Raw genomic sequence first — 18,712 nt, forward strand, 5'->3', positions numbered from 1 at the left:
TTTGGGGATCGAATTCAGGTTGTCAGGCTGGCATGACCTTTAATGGGCGAGCCATCTCTCTGGTCCACAAAAAGACTTGGTTTTACGCAAACACTGTTAAGTATTTTCTTTTTAGACAAGACCCCGCTCTCCGCCCCCCCACCCCGCCGACGTAAATAATCCCAATCAGACCCAATCAGACCGAACTGAAGATGCCCATGTTTAATGGAGTGCTCCTGGGAGGCCCCAGGAAAACATGGAGAGGGGAGGAGAGAGAGAAGGGGAGACCACGCGAAATCCAGAGACCATGTGTTCATTCTTTGGGGCACAGTTTAAATAGACTGTGGGGGTGGTCTCGACCTTCCCTGGGGAGGGGTTACCGTTTGGCGGGCTTTCTCGGAGGTGGAGTTTTGACTGAGGCAACTCCCAGGGGAGGGAGCTTATGCCAGGAGCTGGGGTGAAGCCCCCCAAGGAAACAATTCAGACTTTTTTGTATAAAGGGATGTTAGGAAGCTGAGGTGATGCTTCCGACCATACATAAGTTGAAAAACAAAACCTTGTAATGGAAATAGACTGATTTTCCACTTAGCTCTACATACTTGGAGCAAACATCCTTTCTTTTCTGCGGTTGATATCTCTGGAAGGAGACACAGACATGTTGATAATACTCAACAGTTGCTCCCAAGAGCCTGTGGTCAGGTTAGCTCCCTCGACAATTTGGGTAGTGTATCAGCTACCATCTCTCTCATGTCAAGTACCGATGTGGAAACGAGATCTGCCTCAAGCGGGAAAGATCAGACTGATCACCAAAGAGGAATGGTACAGGAAACTGTAAGGGGTACTAGAGGCGAGGAGGAGATGGGGCAGAGAGGGTGTTTTGCAGTTCTGAGTGGTGTAAAAACCTCAGGGTGCAGGTCACACCACAGAGGGCCTCCAGGGCTAGTTAGCCCGCTGGTTAGTCTGTATTTTATCTCTTGGGCTAAGTGGGGGAAAGGGAAGGCTTTGGTGAAAGGGATTTCACTATCTTTTGGTCTGGGGGTGTGATGTCAAGTCATCTCGGGGTAAATCGGAAAAGTGGTAACGTACTAGGCGAACCAGAAAACGCTTAAAATTTGGTTTGCGACGGTGTTTTTAGGCGGTGGTGTAAGGTCAGGGCCAATGATCTTTAAAGTCCTTTAAATACTTATGAAATCTGTGGAGGCAGACGGTTGCCAGGATTGGGAGACAGTCACTGCCTCTCCGCGATGTGCCATCCATTGGAGAAACCCTGTCTGCGCGTCTCTGGCAGCTTACACTTTGTGCAGGCGCAGAACACAGAGGCTCCGCTGCGCGCGCACCCCGTCTGGAGCCTGGGAACGTCGCGCCGTCGGTGGGCCGGGCCCCGGTGGGCGGAGCCCGCTTTGCGGTGGCGAGCAGACACTGCGCAGGCGCCTGCTCCCTGGCCTCAGCCGGGCGCGCGGATGCGGCGGGTTCCGCTCCCGGCGGGCCGAGGGGTTGCGCGCACACGAGCGAGCCGCCGTGACGTGCTCCGCCGTGCTACGCCAGACATCACGGGTCTCTGTGTAGTGTCGGCCCGGCTCTCCTCAGCTGCATCGCCTGGCGAGGGTGGCGCGGTGTTCGCGGGTGGCGCAGCCGGCGACAAAGACGACCCACGGCGGACGATCCGGTGGCAGAGTCGGCGCTTCCGCTTCGCTGCTTCTCCGGCCCCCGACGACGCGGGCCCTTGGCTTCCTCCTCATCGGCCCAACTTACCCCGCGGGCCCCGGGGCTGCAGCTATCCTGAAGCGGTAAAGAGGCCCCGGGCCGCGCGCCCGCTGCCCCATGTGAAGCAGGTTGGGCCTGCTCCCCGGCCCGCGCCCGGTTTCTGCTGCGGCCCTTCGGGCCTCCGGGGCCCAGTGCGGCGCCGCTCCTGGGGGGCGCGGTGACAGGCCGTGCGGGGGCGGAGGGGCCAGCTCGGTGGCCTCCTCTCGGCCCTCTGCTCCGCGATCCCCGCCCAGCGGCCGGTAAGTGCTTCTGGCTCAGTGTGCGACTGGGCCCAGGGACGGGAATTCCACTGCAGGGGGTTCGGGGGTGGCGGATAGCCCTGCTAGGCTAGGGCTGACCTCAGAGCCTCCAGGTCAGTGCTATGTGGGCTGGGAAACTGTCAGACTCGTACTCCGCGGGGATTTTATTCTAACCAGAAGGTTGCAACCAGCTGATCGCAGAGGAAGCTGGCACCGAGGTGCCTTTAGTCCCCAAAGTCTTTGGGTTGTCGGTGCGGTAGGTTATTGATGAAGGTGGCTGGCTTCCCCTTATCTTGGAGAGGTGGCCCAGCTCTCGAGGTGCACACACACCTGTACTTTTATGTCAGCTCGTCTCATCTTCCTAGCTCCACAAGACGAGTATGCAGTCAGCCAGCTATAAAAATGAAAAATTGAGGCTCAGCGAGATAAAGGTGTAACTTCCCAAGGTCATGGAAGTGGTCATCGAGGAAGCCCTTGGTTCACATATGCAGATATGTTTCTGAGGACTGCGTTTCTCCGTCTTGCAAAAATAAGTGCATTAGAGAATAAGGTTGGCTGAATAGTTTGCCCCGGCTGGAAATGCAAAACACCTGGATAGATAGATAGATAGCTTTTATACTTTTTGACTTACCTCGTAGGATGTATTTGATTGCAGTCTTGTCCCCAGTCATTTTAATTTTCAAAGACATTACTTGTGAAAAAGTGGCTCTGAGCATCCTTTTATGTGTTTGAACTGTACATAACACAAATTTGCCAGCTTACTGAAAAGAAGAAATATCTGATAAGACTTCATATTTCTTGAGTTATGTTTTAGTTTTGCATTTTGTTGTTGTGATATACGGGGAACTCACAGTTAGGTTATTTTCTTTGCTTGAGAATTCCTTATTGCAAACTTTGTTGCTGGATTATGTGGCAATATTTAGTGATTTTGTATTATCTTATGCAGTACCTCAGAGTTTAATGTCAAAAGTCATTGTGTAGAATGTTACAGGAAGTGATCATTTGTTGTCATGATTTATGTATCTATGCAAAATGCTACTAACTAGTTAATAAGATGACAGAAAATTCTCCTAGATGAGAGAAAATTCTCCTTTTAGTACCACACTGTAGTGTGCGATTAGCAAGTAAGTCGTTCAGGAGCTCTTTACAGAAGAAAATACTGATAAATTTCTCTAGAGTAATTGAAGCTTTATGTAACCACAAATACTCAATTATAGTATTCAAATTTCACTGGTGTATTACACCTTGAAGGAAACTCATAATTGACTGTCTTTGCAAAGTTTTTTTTTAAACTTACTTGCTTTATTTTATGTGCATCGGCATTATGCCTGTGTTATGTCTGTGTGAGGGTGTCAGATCTCTTGGAACTGGAGTTACAGACAGTTTTGAGCTGCCATCTGGGTGGTGGGAATTGAACCTGGGTCTTGTATAAGAGCAGCCAGTGCTCTTAACCACTGTGCCATCTCTCTAGCCCCAAGTTGACTGTCTTTGTAATAACCTTTACGGAAGAGGTTACACTTACAGCGTTAACAGGTGAATTGCTTGCAGACTGTTTTTTTTTTTTTTTTTTTTTTTTTTTTTTTTTTGGATTTTTCGAGACAGGGTTTCTCTGTAGCTTTTTGGTTCCTGTCCTGGAACTAGCTCTTGTAGACCAGGCTGGCCTCGAACTCACAGAGATCCGCCTGCCTCTGCCTCCCGAGTGCTGGGATTAAAGGTGTGCGCCACCACCGCCCGGCTTGCAGACTGTTTTGCTGTTTGGTTAGAATACAAACATTTGTTGAAGTAGGTTGAATTTGGTATTATTACAGAGTGGTTACCTAGTCATGCCCCTGGTTTGTCTGTTTTGAGGGAACTAGCTGTCAAGGGGCTTATCTTAAATAATTACATATTAAGATTGAATCATTTAGGTGGTGTTTTAGGTGGAGTGTTGCTCCTCAGTTGCTGCCAAAGGGACAAACCCATATTAGTAGGTACTGCACTGTGCTTTCTGCAATTGAGCTTTTAGGTTACGTCTTTCCCGGTTTGGGAAACTGAAGCTCTCTAGTTCCCCTCTCTCCAGCTTTCTATCATGAAAACAGTTTAAGCATAAAGAAAATCTGTCAGTGCTAAACAACCATGTATTGATCTTCTCCATTCAACATTTATTGATAGTTTGCTGTATTTGCTTTGTTTGTAAATGTCTATTCTTTTTGGGTGAACCGTTTGAAGCTAATCTCTTGATGTGTGACACTTTACCCTTGATATGTCAGCTTACTTTGTCTAAAAACAAGGACACTTTTTCACATGGGTAAAATACTATTATTGTTCATTTTATTCAACATGGTAATTCCTTAGTGTAATCTTAAAAACAAACAAACAAACTTATGTGTATGTGTATATGTCTGGTGCCAGTGGAGGTCAAAAGAGGGTATCAAATCTCCTAGAACTAAAGTTATAGGTAGTTGTGAGCCATTATGTGGGTGCTGGGAACCAAACCTGGATCCTCTGCTAGAGCCGGTGCCCTTGACTGATGAGCCATCTCTCCGGTGTCTCCTCAGTGCAATCTAATATACATAGTTATATCTCTCCAATTGTCCTGAAAAAGTCTTCTAGACCATTGTGCACAGCCTTTCTTGCCCAACCAGCAACTCATCAGAGATTATTCTTTGCATTTGTTTAACTCTTTTGATTTCTTCTAATTTAGAATACCCAACCCCTTTTTGTAAAGTGACATTTCAGAGAGAGAGGAAGAGAGAAATGACCCATATTCTGGATTTGTCAGAAATTTTCCTTCCGGTGGAATCAAGTACAGGCTCTTTTCTCTGCCCCACTTAAACTAGCTGTTGATTGTAAACTAGTTTTAAAGAGTCCAAGAACATGAATACCTGGTAAATGATGCCATGTGCTTAGTATTACTTCCCATCAGGAGTTTCACACTGGCTAGTCCCTTTACTTCTTGATGCTGTTTGATCATATGGTTTAGATGGACCTCATTTTTATTAAGCCAGATATAAATAAATATGTAATATATATCAGATTTATTTTTCAATGAATTTAGTATTTGTTTCAATAGTTTCATAGTAAGATTTCCTTAAGTAGCACATTCTTTCATTAAAAATATTTAACTCAAAACAGTTTTGAAGATTTTTTGCATATATTTTTATAGATTAAGATGGTTCATGTACACAGAAATAAAAAGCTTTACTGTTATTTTTAAAATGTTTTTTTAGTATATCTATATATCTACATACCTCTGCCCGCAGGCTTAAAAGAAATATACAATTTGTCTTGGATCCCATGGGTTTATTTTGAACATTGGTTGACTATGTTCCTCATGGTGGCTAATCACATATTTGTATTGTGATATCTATTGAATTGTTGCTTTTGTTGTTACTTAACTTAAATTGATGTTTTATTATTATTTTAAATATTATGCATATGCATAGTACAGTTCAGACCCCTCTGAAGCTGGAGTACCAAGCAGTTCTGCGCCACTTGATGTGGATGCTGGAACCATCTCAGGTTCTCACAAGCATGGTCCTTGCTCTCAATGGCTAAGCTGTCTTTCCAGCCCCAAGACATGCTTTATGTGTGTATGTGTCTATCAACACATGGAAAGCTAAGGACAGAATCTTTTTTTAAGATTCTCTATTATAACTAGGAGACTGCTTTTCTTTCTTCCTTTTTGTTTTTTAATTTAAAATACTTTAATATAATTTTTCTCTTCCTTCTCTTCCTTTGCCCCCCCCCCATTTACAACCTCTTTTTTTTTAGCCATCATTATACCCATCAGACTGATTTTATTTTTCTATCTTGTCTCGCCCCCCCCCCCCCATAAGGTTTCTCTGTATATCCCTGGCTGTCCTGGCATTTGATCTGTTGATCAGGCTTGCCATGAACTCAGCCCCTGCTTACCAAGTGCTGGGATTAAAGGTGTGTGCCACCATGGCCTGGCCAGACTGATTTTCTTATATGTGCTTAGTACCATAAATTTAAAAAGTTGTATTGTAGCTCGTAAATTTTGGATTTTTTTTTTCTGGAGGTAATTCGGCCCTGAACATAATGTCCCTCTAGTGCTCTCTATACATCTGCTTCTATCTTCATCCTAACCAAATGCACTATAATCACATCTGTCCTCCAGAGGACATCTTCATCCTAACCAAATACACTATGATCACATCTGTCCTCCAGAGGGAAGTTCAAGAACAGAAGTAGAATTTTGTTGATTTTTTGGTACCCTGAAGTCTAGCCTAATAAACAGTAGAGGCTTCCTTTTACAGTGTTTAAGACTACTTAAAAAGCCTGAGAACCCAAAATCATTGTAGTATACAGTAATTTTTGTCTTAATTTTATGAATTTCCTTTTTCTCATGTGATTGATTTGATTTTATGTGGCTTACTTAGAGCATAATTTTCTGTTATAGGTGTATACTGATGTAAGTACTACTTTAAGTAACATAATTCAGCTAATCACAACACTAGTCAGTGAGCTAGCAACTATTACTATATCCAGACTGTAGGTAAAGGATAATAGGTAACTTGCCCATGTTTAGATTATCTTGTGGAGCTGGGACTTGGATTAAGACAGTCTTGCTCCAGAATTCCTGCTTTCACACACTGCCTCTCTGTTGAGTTGCTTTACCAAAAAGTAGGTCTTACTCAGTCGTTGAGCATATACTAAGCTGAGGCAAGGTGTTTTCCAAGGCCTTGAAAAGTAGGCAACAGTAGGAACCAAATGAAAAATTCTAGATGTGAACTGTTTATAATACCTACTAAGGACATAGTAGATATTATATAAACTACTGTTTATAGTACCCACTAAGGTATTTGAAAATGCAGAAGACAAAGGTGAAGGTCAGTGATTCTTAACCTATGGGTCATGACCTCTTGGACTGAATGACACTTTCACAGGGGTCTCCTAAGATCATCAGAGAACATAGATATTTACATTATGATTCATAACAGTAGCAAAATTACAGTTCCTCACATAACATGAGGAGCTGTATTAAAGGGATGCAGTATTCAAAAGGGTGAGAACCACTGATACAGGAAGGAGCTTGACAGTCAGACCTAAATAAGTGCTAGTGCTTCTCTTTAATTGCTCCAAGCTTTGCTTGTCTTATCTGTATGATAGGATTATAGAGCCTGACCCAGAGATTTGTTATGTGTAAATGGGATAGCATGTTCAGGAGAATTCCTATCATTTGTGTATGTGTGTGTGTATATATCAATTGATATGAAACCTACAGCCACGAAGATCATGTCTATATATGTACAGTGAAACAAAATTAATATTGTTAGGGCTGATGATACTTATTTTAATAAAAATAATATAAACGAAATAAAAATGACCTGTTTTATCCTAAATATTTTATATTATTTTATAAGATAAATGTAAAGCATTCTGAGTACATGGCCCAACTATTTATATTAAAGTTTCTTTTTTTTTTGCGACTTGTCTGATTATTTGGCTTCATTTTCATAGTTTCAACTTTTTTTATTTTTTTGAGACAGGGTTTTCTCTGTATAACAGCCCTGGTTCTCCTGGAACTCACTTTGTAGACAAGGCTGGCCTCAAACTCACAGAGATCCACCTGCCTCTGCCTCCCGAGTGCTGGGATTAAAAGCATGCGCTACCATGCCTGGCCTGACTTCCTTAACTCCCACTGGTTTATGTGATTTTTAGTTACTAGTGGCGCATACTGAGAATTTATTAAAAGACTTTCTAGAGAGAATGGAGGCAGTGAATTTGTTACATTTGTTTGTTAAGGCTGAGTAAGGGGTGCAAAGATTTTAAGAGCCTAATGGTAGTAAACATCTGCAGCAAAACAATCCTTGCTGCATGTGACAGCCCCTGTGCTTAAACTTGCACGTCTGTAACTGCTTGCACAGACCTGCATGAGCTCAAGCCAGCCAAAACTCCAGCTTATGAAGTTTCACCCCCATTCAAGGAGCTATTGGCAGTTGATAGCTGCTGAGGGATGGAGAGTCTGTTTTGTCTAGGGATGTGATCCCTGAGAGGTTAACAACTGTCCCTGTGGATGGTTCTATAACTGTGCACATAAGGCAGCCCTGTGTGAACTCAGTAGTTAAAAATCAAAACAAAACACATGAAATTGAGAGGGAAAAGTGATGATAGGGATAGGGATGAAATTGGAGGGAAGGAGGGGGATGATTTTGACCAAAATACATAAATGCATGTATGAAAATCTCAAAAAATGGTGTGTTGATTTTAAGGGTCTGTGGTGGCTTGGATGAGAAATGCTTCCATAGGCTTGGTTATTGGAACTCTTGATCACAGTTGGTAACACTGTAAAGGCCGCCCCTACTTCTCGTGCTCTCTCTGTTTCATGATGTCATTTGAGGATATAAGTGCTTAGTTTCCTGTTCTGGCTTTCTTGACTGCTGCTTGCTGCCATGTTTTCTTGCCATGACAGACTCTTATTTACCCTCTGGAACCTTAAACCAAACACTCTTGCTTCTGTAAGTTGCCTTGGTCATGGTGTTTTATCACAGCAACAGAAAAATAACTAACACAGAAGTTGATACTAGAGAGTGGGCTGCTGCTGTGAGGAATCTGACCATGCTTTTTTGGAGAATTTGGAAGACTTTGGAACTTTGGATTAGAAAAGCAATTGAAAGCTATCTTCAGAGCTTTAGGATTGTCCTAGTAGAAACTTGGAAGACAGTAGTGCTGAGAGTAGTTGAACTATGGAGATCAGCTCAAGTGATTTCAGAGAGGAACAGTATTAGCCTCCAGGTTAGAGGCCATCTTTCCTATGATATTTTGGCAAAGAGTCTGGCTGTTTTCTGCCCTTATCCTAAGAACTTGTCGGCTAAATTAAAAAGTAGTGGGCTGATGTCTCTGGCAGAGAGAATTTCAAAGTAATGTGTGATATTGGATCTGGCAGGGTTGTTATTAATGACTGTTATGCAGATCTTAAGAGAAAAAGAGTAAGTGAGGAAGAAAGAAATACAAAATGTTCAGTTTTAAGAGAAAGAGGACCACTAAACTGAATTTTGGCCAAGGCTTGTGCTGAAAGAGATGGAGATTAAGATCAAGATTCAGGAGAATCCTGTGCGTTGGAATAAAGGGAGCAGTCCCTGTGAAAGAGAGTAGTTATTCCTACAAAGCAACTAAAAACTGCTGCTAATGTGGTTTAAGGAGTCCAGGCTCCATCCCAAGCTAGCAGCAAAACTTGGCAGTGTTATCCCTGTGCTGATGGCTTTAGTATAAAGGATGCAAGCGTGAAAGGGTTGTGGCCTCTGTTTTAGAGAGCTACGGAGGCTAGGCAGTGTATGGAGAGAGTCTTTGCATGAAGGCCATGAGAGGGCAAGAGACTGTGAGAAGCTGTTGTATTAAGCTGTAAAAGTGAAGCCTGACTGGCTGTGGAGAACTCAAGGACTCCAGAGTCATGAGATTTAACATCTGATGTTAAATCTTTCTACTGATGGCAGTAAGCAGGATCAAGCCGAATTAAGAATAAAAGTCCAAGTTTATTGGGCAAAACATTCCTGGGTGATTTTCCTGGCACCCAGAGATGATATCAGGAGAGGAGACTAGAATGACTACTTGACTGCTCTATAGGAGGCAGTTTAAATACCCTGTAGGCACATTCTCCAATAGCTCTGGGGGAGGAGCCAGCACTTGGTGGGGTTTGGAACGGGGGACAGTGAGGCTGGAGCAGAGCTTCCAACTTAAACCTTGATGTGGGATTCCTCTCTGTATGCTGTGACTATCCCTGGTTAATAAAGGAACTGCTTTGGAACTATAGCAGAGCTATAGGGGAACAGAGCTAGGCAGGGAAAACTAAACAGAATACTAGGAGAAAGGAGGAGGAGTTAGAAGCCATGTAGTCCTCCCCTAGACAGATGCCAGATGGAACTTTAGCCAGTAAGCCACAGCTACATGGTGATACGAAGATTAATAGAAATGGGTTAAATTAATATGTAAGAGTTAGCCAATAAGAAACTAGAGCTAATGGGTCAAACAGTGATTTAATTATACAGTTTCTGTGTCATTATTTTGGGGCTAAGCAGCTGGGAACTAACTAGCAGCTTCCCCACAGCAAATTGGCGCCCATGTGGTCAACTAAAATCCACTTAAAACCTGAGAGGGCTTGGAAAGGAATTCTAGACACTAAAAAACAAACTTTAGCCACATTTACATTCCCAAATGGGCTTTACTTATTGGCGGCATGCTGCAGCTCCTTTAAGAGAGGTTTTCCTGATTCAGCAGTAGCAGGAAAAAAGCCATGGTTTGAAATGCCGGATTTCTGGGATGTGCTGCCAGTGCAACCTCTGGCTCTTTCAGGAGATGGAGCCATTGAGTAGGGTTTGTGAGAAACGTGCTATGACTTGCTTGTTGGCAACATGGACCTGCTGTGTGCCTGGAGATGGGGCATCGTGCATGGCTCTTAGAGGCGGCAAGCAGCTCCGCCATGCTAGACTGGGTGGGGCAACAGGCAGTATCGTATTTCCTCTGGCAGTGGTGTTGTTTAAGTTCATAAGAAGGGCTTGGCATTTTAAGAAGTGCTTCTGGTCAGAAAATAATTACAGATAACGCAATAAAGACAAATCCAGATGGAAAAGACCTCTAAATGGTTCACAGTGTTGGATAAATGTACGTAGGTTTGGGAGAGAGAAGAAAAAGAATATAGACAGTTATAAAAAGAAGTAAATGGTTAAAAAAAGTAAAGTCTTTAAAGAGTACAGACAATCATAGATTAAAAGAAGTAAAGAAAAATAAGCCATGTAAAGATAGACTATGCAAAGAGAGTCTGGATTATGTATACTATTGTGTTTTCTTTGAATTTTTTGACTGCAGAGAGACATTTGATTCTGGGGATTGCTAAGCCAAACCAACATATATACTTTAAAGGTATCTTGATTTCAAAATATGGATCTAAGGATATGTTGCCTTGGAAAAAAAGGTTCTTTTGTTTCCATGGAGGATGAGAACCTGTGGAATCCTTCCAGACTAATGTGGTTTGATGGACCAGGACCCATGAAAGATCACTTTGAACTCCCCTCAAAAAATTACTTTGTCCAACAAAAAGCATTAAAGCAGTTTGGAGAGAAAAAACTATGCCCATATTCCCAAATTTTGTTTATAAATGTTTCTTTACATTTAAAGTGGGGATATGCTATAGAGATTTGCATTGGTATGGTATTAAATTTATTGATACAAATTTAAGGTCAATTTTGTTAATACTGTGTATATGTATATTTATGCTCTTGATTAAAGTATTGTGTTTGTATAGCTCATTTCAAATTTTAATGTATAATTAAGAAATATAGGTTAAGTCAAGTTTGTAGTTAGGTTTTCTAAATATATAGAGATATATTTCAGTTAGATAGGTATTCTTCAAATCTTTAAGAGGTCTTCAGAATATGGCATCTAATGTTTTAAGAACTTAGGACTTTTCATGACAGTGAGACATATCTGCTCCAGGCAGCACCACTTACTTCAAGAAGAAGATGGGCATTGAAGAGGATTCTTATGGAGTTAGTTAGCCATTTGGGCAAGAAACTGCTCTTGACTGGACTGCTTGATGACTGCACAACCCACAGACAGATGACTGCTGAAGCTACCTAAAGAAGGTGAGATAGTCCTTAGGGTTCCTGCTTCATGAAAAAAATCTGCCAGACATTCTGCAGGACACAGAAGAAAGTGACTGACAAACTGCTAATATAGGCAGAACTGTCTTTGAAATTTCCTGCTTCATGGAAAAGTCTGCTGGATACTATGGGCCAGTAGGTTGAAGGTGGATGCCCCAACATTACAGAACTTTGGGTGATTGTCCAGGTAGCGAGATGTTCCTGTCAATTCTAGAGTTTTGGAAGTTACTTACAATGCATTTGCTGTTTACTTAGGTAATATTACATCCTTCTGGAGTCTTTGATGGAGTTGAAGAATAGATAGTTATAGTTACCTGTTTTGTTATATGTAATCTTACCATGTTAAAGTTAAAAACCTTCCTTTTTTATTTAAACAGAAAGGGGAGGTGATGCTGGATTCCACTCTGTATGTTGTGAATACCATTGGTTAATAAAGAAAACTGTCTTGGGCCTGCACAGGGAACAGGGGTAGGTGGGGAAAACTAAGCTGATTGCTGGGAAGAAGAAGGTGGAGTCAGAGATGCCATGTAGCCCCACTGCTGACGTGCGCCAGATGGAACTTTAGCCAGTAAGCCACAACCACATGGCAAGACACAGATTAATAGAAATGGTTTAAATTCATATGTAAGAGTAAGCTAATAAGAAACTAGAGCTAATGGGCCAAGCTGTGATCTAATTAATACATTTTCTGTGATTATTTTAGGGTTAAGTGGCCAGGAACTAACTAGCAGCCTCCCCACAACAAAACATCTCATCCTTTATGGATATATGGGTGCTGGTTCAAGTCTGACTCCTCTCTGTTGGTATGGAAGGGGGGTGTTGGGAGTCAGGGAGATAGTTGTCAGCATGTGAATGGAGACACCTCAGAAGGAAGAGGTAGAATAGGTACCTGGCCAGTGGGTGGTGGTGATTGACAAGGAAGGGCCTCCAGTAAAGGAGCTCCAAAGGGCTTAAGCCTGTAGGCAAGGGTGGGGTGGCCCAGATGCATGTAAGGATCATGCTGAGGAGGGCGATCAAGTGACCTGAGTTCAATGGAGCACTTGATGAGTTGTCGTTTAATGTCAGTTAGCCCTCTCCACCTTTCCCAAGGATTGTGGACGGTAGGGGATATGGAACTTGCAGGAGATGCTGAGAGCTTCTGATAAGAGCTCTGTGAGCCTGGAAGTGAAGACTGACACGTTGTCTGTTTGGTTAATCTGTCGTGCCAAACTAAGGGATGATGTGGTTCAGGAGTACCTGAGCCACCACATCTCCTGTCTCCCTGGAGGTGGGAAACATTTCTAGCCATCTTGCAAAGGTGTCAACAAGAGTTAGGAGATAGTGAAACTTTTTATGAGTGGGCAGGTGGGTGAAGTTAACCTGCCTCAAAGATGGTGCAGGGACTGATGTATTTGGAGAGCCCCTTGCGGGTTGGTCTTCATACATCTGGCAGGAGTGAACCTGTAAATCACAAATTTGAAGATGCATGTGCACAAAGAAGAGCTCTAAGAAATGGAACAAAGCTTTGGGGCCTATATATAAGGTCTGGTGAATGTCTGAAATGATGGGCAGTACCTGGTCCTGAGGGAGGATGAAGTTATTTAAGAAGAATCATCCATCCTTTGTTTGCAAGGCCCCCTTTTTTCAGGAGTTAGTCCCTCTCCTCTGGTTGTTAGTAGGATTGATAGGAGGGTATCAAAAACAAAATATGTTCTGTTGTTCCAGTGGAACTGAAGGCCAGTCCCTGAGCTGTTAAGTCAGCCCTGGCTTTACCTAAGGCCAATGGGTCCTTGTAGGACTGGTATCCCTGGTAGTGGATTATGGCCACTTCTGCATGGAGCTGGAGGTCCTCCAAGAGCTTGACTATGAGAAGTCTGTCAACTATGGGAGAGCCCTTGATAGTGAGGAAGCCCCTTTCCTTCCAGAGGACAGAATGGGTATGGGCTATTAAAAAGGCATATTTAGAGTCAGTATAGATGTTATCCTGTTAACTCTTGGCTATCTGAAGCTCTCTAGTCAAGGCAATTAATTTGGCTTTTTGTGAAGAGGTTCCCATTGGCACTCAACTGTTTTAGTCCACTGCATATGCTGCCTGGCAGTTTCCTGATCTGTCTGTAAGAAAGCTTCTGTCAACAAAGAGGATGAGTTGGGGGTTTGTGAGAGTTTGGTATAGAAGACCAGGCTGAGGTGAGTGTACTGCCTCCACAGCCTCTGGGTGGGGGCAAGAGGAGGAACCTGTAGCATGAATAATAAAAACCCACAGATAGATATTGGGGTTCAAGCTGGAGATCAGAAAAGCAAAGCAGTCATCCACTAGAGAGTTCTCACTTCTGACAGTGCTCAGACTGAAGGGGTGAGCCACTGAACCTCAGACTGCACTGCCCTCCACCAAACCTCAGACTCAAACAGAGACCCTGAGCTTACGTCTCCTCCCATTTTATATTCCTCTCTAGTGCTGGGATTAAAGGTATACACCACTATTGCCCAGCCTCTATGGCTAACTAATGTTGCTGCTGGGATTAAAAGTGTGTGCCACTACTGCCTAGTCTGTATGGCTGACTAGTGTGGCTAGCTTTGCACTCTGATCTTTAGGCAAGCTTTGTTTATTAAAACACAAATAAAATACCACTATAGGTACCAAAAGAGGAAGGGACAAGAGGGTGTAGCACAAATTTTGATTGTTCTTAATAAATAAAACCCAGAGTCAAATATTAGGGGATGGAGGCTGGAAAGATCAGAGAAGCAGTGCTACAGAATCATCAGACTGAAGGGGCAATCTTCTCTCTACTAATCCTTGACTGCATGCTCCTCAGACTGCTTCTGAACACTTGTCTCTCCCACCTTATATTTCTCTCTCTGCCCAGCCATATCCCTTCTTTTCTCCACGTCCCTAGTGCTGAGATTAAAGGTGTGTACTACCAAGTACTGGGATTAAAGGTGTGAGCCACTACCACATGGCTTTGTTTCCCTCTTAGACTGGATCAATCTTCTCCAGCCCAGAGTGGCCTTGAACTCTTAGAAATTCCTCTGATTTTGACTCTGGAGTGTTGGGATTATGTAACATGAAGGGGCCTGCTTGTTGGGGTTTATGTCCTGCCCAGTTCCCCACAGCCGGCAAGCCCCAAAGAAAATCACACAGAGATCTCTATAAGTTATAAAACTGATTGGCCCATTAGCTCAGGCTACTTCTTAGCTCCTGTAGCTTATATTAACCCATTGTTCTTATCTATGTTAGCCACATGGTACCTTTTTCAGTGGGGCAGCTCACATCTTGCTTCTTCGGTGGTCTGGGCAGAACTGCGGAGGGAGCTTTCTGCTTCCCAGCATACTCCTGTTCTCATCACCCTGCCTCTACTTCCTCTCTGGTTGACCCGCCTATACTTCCTGCCTGGCCATCAGTGTTTATTTAAAACGTGATCGACAGAATACAGACAATTCTCCCACACCAGGATTAAAGGTGTATGCCACTACTGCCTGGCCTCTATGGTTAACTAGTGGCTTAGCTCTGAACTCTGATCTTCAGGCAAGTTTTATTTGTTAGAGTACAAACAAAATATTACTACATTTCCTCCACTTATCTAAAATAAAAAAGAAGGCTATGATTAATATGAAAAAATTATATACAGTAAATACGACAACCATATACAAAGTATTTATAATACCTTGTAATATTTTCCCCAGAAGCATATATTAATTTATGGTTTGTTTCTAAGATTGGGAAAATGTTAATCTGAGTATTCCGTTGCCGTAACAAATCATATCTTCATAAATTCATTGCTATGTTAGCCCTACATGGCTTTAATTTTTCTCTCTGTCCTTCTAGCCCTATACATTTGACCCATCTCATACTCTTTTACCAATGATAAAGTTCCAATCCATAAAAGCTGAACATTTACATCCTGAAGTGGCCAGTTTGGATACCAAGATTCTTGTGAAATTATTGTTAAATCCATATCTGTGTCTACCATGTGACAATGTCATTTATTTGTATTTTTAATTTTGGTCTTTGTTCATTTATAGAAGTTTATCAAAATACTCAACTTTATGGTTTCTCCTGATTTTTTTTGTTCTTTCTTTTATAGCTGTTCTATCACCAAAGAGGTATGGTTTCTTACAATAGACATTAGGTTCTTTAATATCTCTGGGAAGGAGTTTTCTCCACGATCATAGGAAAAAATTCAACCTGATTTGGTATGGGGACCTGCTAGAGGCTCTTCAAGGAGTTTCCTGTTGGCAAATGGTTACCTTCACTGTCCCTTGTTGGTTTACATTCATTAGTCCAATGCCTGCCTTTGCCATACCTTCTGCATAATCCAGATGGGAGGGGCGTTTTGTTTGGATTATGCTTATTCAAAACATTGTTTCTAGGGATTCCCTTTTTACAATCCCCTTTAAGATAACTTGAAGGTCAGAAAAGCAAAACAGCCAGCCACAGCCTCTTCTACTTCAGTCTAAAATGGGGATCCTGCCTCCAGGAATCCTCAGAATGAGACTGAGAGTTGTTTCCTCCTGTCTTACATTCTTCTCTTAGGCTGGGATTAAAGGCATGCACCACTACTGCCCTGTTTCTATGGCAAACTATTGTGGCAACTGGGATTAAAGGTGTGTGCCACCACTGCCTGGTCTGTAGAGCTGACCAGGGTGACTGTTTTACTTTCTGATCTTTAGGCAAGCTTTATTTATTAAAATACAAATGAAATATCACTACAGTGCACCAAGATGAAAGGTTTCTGTATCCTGATATTAAGTCTCTCCACTGATGCAGTAATCCTAATCAAGGTGAATTAAGAATAAAAGACCAAGTCTATTGGACAAAACATTCCTGTGTTATTTTCCTGGTCCCTAAGAGATGAGACTGGAGAGGAGACCAGGAAAAAACATTGGGCAGTTTTCTAGGAGGCAGTTTAAATACCTTGTAGGCATGGACCTGAGTAGTTCTGGGGGAGGAGCCAACATTTGGTGGGCTTTCTGAGAGGGTGGGGGTTGGACTGGGAGTGGTGTTCCAACTGGTGTTTGTTCTGCTGTGTTCTGATCTTGCTTGTTCCAACTGGTGTTCGTTCTGCTGTGTTCTGATCTTGCTCTAGTCCTTTTTTTCCTTACTGTTTTGCATTCTTCCTTTTTGGAATGTCAATGTATGTTGGATATATTTAATTTGCTTTCTGATTTTACAGAGGTTACAATTAAGAGGTTGCATTGAGCAGTGGTTCTCAACCTTCCTAACTCTACAACCCTTTAATATAGTTCTTCATGTTTTGGTGACCCTCAACCATAAAATTATTTTCATTGTTACTTCATAACTGTAATTTTGCTACTGTTATGAATCGTAATTGTCTTAGGTAGTATTTCTGTTGCTGTGAATAGACACCATGACCATGGCAACTCTTACACAGGAAAACGTTTAATTGGGGCTGGCTTACAGTTTCAGAGGTTTAGTCATTATTGTCATTGGAGGGAAGCATGGTGGTGTGCAGGCAGATATAGTGCTGGAGAGGTTGCTGAGAGTTTGCAACAGGAAGTGAATGCCACACTGCTTGTGGCTTGAGCATCTAAGATCTCAAAATTCTTCCCATCGACACTTGCTCCAACAAGGCCACATCTAATAATGCTATTCCCTATGGGCCTATGGGGGACCATTCTTATTCAGACCACCTTAGTAATGTAAATATCTGATATGTAGGATGTCTTAGGTGAAAAGGTTGTTTGACACCCCTCACCCAAGGGGTTGTGACCCACAGGTTGAGAACTACTGGCCTTGGGTTCCAGAAGAGACTTCAGGTTTTTAAACAGTGTTAAGACTGTATTAGGGTTCTGTAAGGAAACAATATAGTGGTTTAAGTAAAATGGTGCTGTTCCCTGAGTGGCTGTAGTGGGCGGTGGACATGAGACCATGGTGGGCCATGAAGGCAGTCATTCCCAGGCTGGAAGCCCCCAAGTGGCCCATGGGCCATGAGGGCCAACAGGTCCTATGAACAGAGCTGCGTAGCAGGTGAGAGACCGAGATGGATAGGCATGCCATGCAGAGTGAGGTTGGATATTTATTTAGTGGGTTATGGAGGAGAAAGGGGAGAAGGGAAAAAGAACATAGAGTTGAAGAAGGACGCTTAAAAGAAATCCCACACTAGCTCAGAATTGAGAAATAGATGGTTATTTATTTAGGGATAGCCTCACATCTATGTTTGTCTATATGTTTTATAGTTAGACTAATCAGGTTCTTTAGATATATAGAGATTATATTCTGCATAGATAGGTAATCTTCAACTACTTCAAAGAGCTGTGGAATATGACATTTAAATAATTTAGGGTTCTGTTGAAGTGAGACATGATTGCTCTTGACAGCACCATTCTATTCCTGAGAGAATGGTGAGTACAGAAGACACTCCACTTGGAGCTTGTTTTCTTCTTGGCAAAACTGGCCTTTGGGCAAAGAAATGCCCATTTCTCAACAAATGACAAAATACATGGTATCCGGAAATGGATAAGCAGGACTGTTAAATCTTGCCAAGACAGGATAAGATGGTTTTGAAAATTTTCCTGCCTCTGAAAATGGTCTGTCAGTTATTCTACGCCTTAGCCAAAGTTGGTTGTTTCAACATTGCAAATGAGACTCTGGGTGATTGCCCAGGTAGCCAGTTGTCCCTGTATTTTGTTGCACATTTTGGAAGTTGCTTGATTGCACTTCCTGCTTAATATTATTTCCCTTCTCGGATCTTCGATGGGGTTGAAGACTAGATAATTGTAGTTACTTTCCTCTCATGACTTGGCCAAGTTATTTATCATACAAGACTCACACTAGTTAAGATAGGATAATTATTGAATATATTTGTTCTTATTGTATATAATTTTGTATTAGGCTTAGAACTCTTATTTAAACAAAAGGGGGGTGCTGTAGGAAATCTTACAGCCAGTGGTTACGCACCCACTGGGGCATGGTCTCTTATATAAGCCAATGTAGAGCATGTGTTTGCTCTTTTTTGGGCTGCGGGATTCAGTTTCTGATCACCGTTCAAACAGAGGATTCTGATTTGTGAATCTACCCCTAAATAAATAACCATCTATTTCTCAATTCTGAGCTAGTGTGGGATTTCTTTTAAGCATCCTTCTTCAGAGAGAGAGAGAGAGAGAGAGAGAGAGAGAGAGAGAGAGAGAGAGAGA

At 42.4% G+C, this 18,712-nt stretch overlaps 1 protein-coding gene across 1 annotated transcript in view; it reads left to right on the forward strand.

Moving 5' to 3' along the window:
- Nucleotides 1-1,440: 1,440 nt before the first annotated feature.
- Map3k2 (mitogen-activated protein kinase kinase kinase 2) overlaps nt 1,441-18,712 on the forward strand; it is a 79,185-nt gene continuing 61,913 nt past the window's right edge. The window contains exon 1 of the mRNA XM_005355872.3: nt 1,441-1,982. The gene's annotated coding sequence lies outside the window, so the exon portion shown is untranslated. The remainder of the gene's footprint in view (nt 1,983-18,712) is intronic.

Source organism: Microtus ochrogaster, chromosome 18, assembly GCF_000317375.1.
Source record: "Microtus ochrogaster isolate Prairie Vole_2 chromosome 18, MicOch1.0, whole genome shotgun sequence".
Lineage (NCBI taxonomy): Eukaryota > Metazoa > Chordata > Mammalia > Rodentia > Cricetidae > Microtus > Microtus ochrogaster.